Below are 5,126 nucleotides of genomic sequence, written 5' to 3' on the forward strand. Positions count from 1 at the left end.
CACCATTCTTAGCCAACATGCTGGCCGGATTGGCAGCATGTTATGGAGCGACTTTGACCAACGACCAATTGACCATGTGGGCGATTTGACCAAGGAAGATACTGAGTACACACTATATAGGCAGAGGCTTGCTGCTGCACAGTGTATTACGTAGAAGAAGACGAAGCTGCGTGCATGCATGCATGCATTTGATTTGCGTCATGCTCTCGTACGTCAACGGGAAGCATGCACTCACCAAGACGATACGCATTAGTTTATCCTAGGGACACAGCTAGCTAATTGGCCGACTGATTGATGATTACAACTCCATCACGCACGCACGCAGGTGAAGCCAGCTAGGTTAGGTTAGGTACTACACCCAGCCTAACGAATGTTAGGTGTCACTAGCAGAGCAGGCAGCAGCTTGCCAGCCAGCCAGCCAGCCTTGGGCTAATCATCCTAGCCTAGCCCTAGTAGGAGAAACCATGCATGAAATCAATCTAGATCTACCCATCGCTTTCCTCTATTCTCCGTGGCAGTGGCACTCCAATGCAGAGAAAATAAAATAAATTAAAATGTAGATTATCTAGGTCAATGCACTTGCTAATTTGTTAATCTCTTTTAGCCCTGACAACGACGGGACTGATGGTTGCCAAGAAATCCGGCGAGCAAGTCGGCGCGGGCGGGCCGACGATCAAAAGAGCACGTACCCGTTGCGTCAACCACCGCTGGCGCCTGGCGGTGGCGCCCATCTAAATGGATGGATGAAAAGGACTCGAGTCCGGGCATGAACGTACACATGTTTCTATTCTAGCTGATGAGATAGAAGGTTCCGTCCGCTGTGCCATGATACATGTTTCTTAGAGCATCTACAATCGCACGTCTTAAACCTTTAAATATTTGGGCGGACGGCTCGGTCACTGACTGTTAAAAAAACCCATCCCCAGATCTTAAACATATGGGCTGACCGGTACCACTCATATCCAGCCTAAATGTATGACGAATATGAGAAGACCCGGGTACATCCGCCACGTCGAACCTGACACCCCGACCCCACCACAAATTGCATCACATCCATCAAACCCTTCGCCCTCCTCTCGCTTCCCTCCACCAATTCCCGCCTTCAAGTCGTCGTCGTCGTCGCCCACGCTTGCTCCCCATCCTCGTCGCTAGCTCCCATCCGCCACCCTAGATGTCGTCTTGCCCGCCCACACCACTGGGACGACAGCTGTGTCGGCGTCATCCGTCGGTGTCCCGTCCTCGGGTACGCCGTGCAAGCCGGAGAACATCGCCCAGAGGGACCTGCGATGGAGGCAGCGGGAGTGGGAACCGGTGCAGACCTCGAGGAGCAGCTACCCCCCCACCCACCAACCCACCCACCTCCACCCTTGCCGGGCCCAGGACCCTGCACCCCCGTCCATCCAGTCATAGACAAGGATCGAGCCGTCGGACCAGATTGGGACAATAAAGAATCCGACAGCCAGTTAGTGCATTCCGGAGAGATTTCCACGAATGCAAATGCCGCCAGTGGACGTGTGTCAGTCACCGCAGCTCGTTCTGGCACGGATGAGCATGGGCACCGGTGGCGCCTGGGTTGCCCATGACCTGTTCGATGGAATGACACAACAAGACTCGGTATGTTCTTTTTTCTCCTCTCCGATCAGCTCTGCATATGCCATGGTCAATGTTTTGCAAACACCGTTAGGCCGGTTAGGACATGATCCATGATTGTAAAAGCATGATAAGTAAGGAGTTTATCATGTCGGACATGATCAATAATAGTCATGAATCGACCCAAATGGACTACGAGTTAGGGGATCCAATTTTCCCCTCATTTAAAGTTGGGGCAACATCAAATCCCAATCCGAGCAAGAACATAAAGAAGCCAAAGGCAAGAGGTCCGGCATTCTCAATATTCGAGGATATCTTATTGGTTATCATGTTTGGCCACAACAATAGTCTCATATGTTGCACAGAGCAAAAAGGGAATGCGTATTGGGAGAAGATTTGGAAGGAGTATCATGAACGTCAAAAGCAATATGCGGAGCCGCATCCTATCGTCACCAACCGCAATGTGGCATCTCTCCAACATCGATGGACATCATTCAAGGGTAAGTGAACAAATACGTCGGCTACTATTCGCAAGTGCTTGGCCGCCCTCAAAGTGGGATGGGAGTGGCAACTCATGTAAGCTAAATTATTTTATCTTGTCATCATTTGCATATGCATGTTTTATTTTGCATTCTCATTGCCATACATTTTTTGTTAGCTAGACAGTGGTGGCGGTCACCATGTATTAAGAAACAGAGAAGAAACCATTTTTGGTTTTAGCCATTGTTGTTGATATTGAATGGCAAGCTAAAGTGGACACAACTTGTTGCCGATCTCAAGTCTGGCAAGAAGAGGAATAATGGCTCAAGCTCCAACAATCAATTGGGTTAGAAGAAGAAGATGAAGACAATGGTGGTGGTTTTATTACTGAGTCAACAAGCTAGTTAATCCACCTAAAATTTTGAATGTGTTGTGGATATATTTTAGCCCCCCCCCCCCCTTCCCACTTGAACATACCGAGACTCCACCAGGTCAGGACTCATCAGAGGCTTCTTGTCTAGTGTGTTGTGCTAGTGAAATCTTGTGGATTTGATACCGTATTGAATTGAATACAGGTAAGCAGCTTACCTAATCTCAATCTAAGGCATGTCAAGAATATTTTGTTTGAGAAACACCGATTACAATGTAGACGCACGCGCGCGCGCACACACACACAATAGTTTAGGGACCCAAAAGGAAGATAAGATTCGAGTGACATTTGTGGAACCAAACCAAAAACACAATGTTGGTTCCACTTGTCACTACACGTGCTCTTTTGTTATGCAAGCAAAGGCCCTCCCTGTCCTTGAAGCACTTGTTTATCACGCAAAATAATATAGTAGCTGGTACTACATGTGCGCATCATCAGCGCTGCTATGATTGTGGGGAAGATTAAGATGAAAGCCACACTAATTTGCAAGTGGGCTGGCCATCGATTGCCTCAAATCAGTCTCTAGCTACCGTTGACCTACGGTGCCCATGTTTTTCTATTGCATTGACTAGTAAGCTTGCACGTGCCATGCACGTATCCTGTAGCCAAAGCCATGTCATGTATATGCAATAATGGCACCCCTCCCCAGGAGGTGGATTAGGAGCACTCGGCGACTCCCCCATCCGAAATCGCCGCCGCCCGCATGCAGGCTTGGGATCCGTGCCACTTTGCTGAAAATCATTACATGCGGCGAATACGGCAACCACGTCGTAAGATGTAACAGTATATACATGTTCATGGTCATTTATTGTACGCAGTCTGTGAGGCACAGGTACAGGAAACCAGCCCGATGTAATTAATTCCCTCCACCATCACCTACCTGTGCAGTCCCCTACTTGCACGCAAGCACTCCATATCCAGATCTGAAAAACTATTCTCCTCTCGCCAGCTGCTAGTGATTGACGCACAAACAAATTCCTCACAGTAGAAGTGGATTTCAGATTTGGTAGTAGTCCTTTGAGGCCGCTGATTATCAATAATCTTGAACTGCTGTCCTTCTTCGGCGGAAGGAGATGAGCAGTTCAGTAGATCGGCTGGTGCAGCGACCACCCTGCGTCGAATCCGTGTAAGTTCATTTGGTTTTGAAATGATTGATAAAACAGACCGCTTTGCTAGTTGCAGATCTGTTTATCTTGATTTTTCTTCTGTCCCTTTGTAGATCGAATCAAGATATAAGAGCCGATGAGTGCGCAGTCGGGATAGCTCAGATGACCGTCAAAAAGGGGCGCCAGCTTTGGACAGTTGCTGAAGCGGACGAGCTCGATTCTTCTAATGGCTGGGTTCGACAGTTCTAGATGCAGAGCATGGGTCGAAATCAAGGACTCCAAATCTTATTGCTGTGGAAAGGAAAACAGCGGCTGGGTTCGACGGTAAGTTTCTTCAGTACACGTCCGATTATTAGATGCACAAGTATAAATGCTTACGTATGCTTTAAATAGTGAAATAGAAAAATATAGTTCGGACACAGATACAGCACTGAGAAACGCGGAAAAATCAACTGTAATATGATTATATACGTTCATCTTATTTTTCTGTAGTAAACCGAAAATTCCTAGGTTGTTGACACTGGTCATTAGTTTACCTCCTATGCAGACATAGGCACGGTTGGGGAGGGCATGTTGGGGGCTCGGCTGGAGATGCTCTTAGCCAGTTGGCTTGTGTTTGGGGATCAGTGCAAGTTTAACCGGAATGATTTTCAATGTCTCAATACAGCAGACGTGAGTATATATGTACAGTTTCAATCCGTCCAAGTGTCCATAGACATTTAATTCCAGGCAGGGTGCACATGTCCGTGCAGAATCAAGCGCCTGATTCATTTATGAACTTCCTGGAAGTCATTTATTATTAGCAAGACTCTCATAACGCATCTACAGCAAGTCTCTCATACAGTAATAATTTTATTATGTGCATAGCCGTCGCATACCTTAATCACAAACGAAGCATATATCTTTTCAAGTCACTTGTTGATTCATCTCTCTGTTGTTAGTTATTTTAAGTTTGATTCGGTAACAATGACGAGAAGTTGTAATTCTCTTTCAGGCACCAGTTTAGTACACGTTGGGACAAGGATTTGGAGAGACCGACCCCATGTGTCAACTATGTTCAACGAAATGTGGAGCGTGGTTTTAAATGGAGATTCTTGGTATGGCGTGTGCGGACGTAAGTCAGTAGGAGAGAAACAAGGTGACGAGGTTAACAGCTTCCCATGCAACGAAAGCGTGAAATGATGTCATTGAATCTCACAATTAGCCTGTTGCAATTCAAGATCAGAGAAGTGATACTATGTATCTTCGTAATGAATGAATAAAAAGAATTCTGCTCAGCGTATTATTGTGTATTTTTTTTGTCACTCGTAGTAGTTAATCAAATGGTATGTTAATTTGAGAAATGCTTTGCCTGGACAACTAAGCTTTCTTCAACGAATCAACATAGGTCGATGAAAAATCATGGAGTACACAATTGTTTCTCCAAAATGGGACATGGAGTTGAGTTGCGTGTCAGGCCAACGTACGTCCATGGTAAAGTTCCGCGTTAAGGGTCCTACATGCATGCATGCAATTTCTAA

General features: G+C 46.4%; 1 long non-coding RNA gene across 1 annotated transcript; it reads left to right on the forward strand.

Moving 5' to 3' along the window:
* The first annotated feature begins 3,312 nt into the window (after nucleotides 1–3,312).
* LOC123182275 (uncharacterized) lies at nucleotides 3,313–4,874 on the forward strand. Its single transcript, XR_006492076.1, has 3 exons — nucleotides 3,313–3,626; nucleotides 3,720–3,930; nucleotides 4,601–4,874. It is a non-coding gene; the product is annotated as an uncharacterized lncRNA (long non-coding RNA).
* Nucleotides 4,875–5,126: the final 252 nt, after the last annotated feature.

The sequence above is a fragment of the Triticum aestivum genome, chromosome 1A (genome assembly GCF_018294505.1).
Source record: "Triticum aestivum cultivar Chinese Spring chromosome 1A, IWGSC CS RefSeq v2.1, whole genome shotgun sequence".
Taxonomy (NCBI): domain Eukaryota; kingdom Viridiplantae; phylum Streptophyta; class Magnoliopsida; order Poales; family Poaceae; genus Triticum; species Triticum aestivum.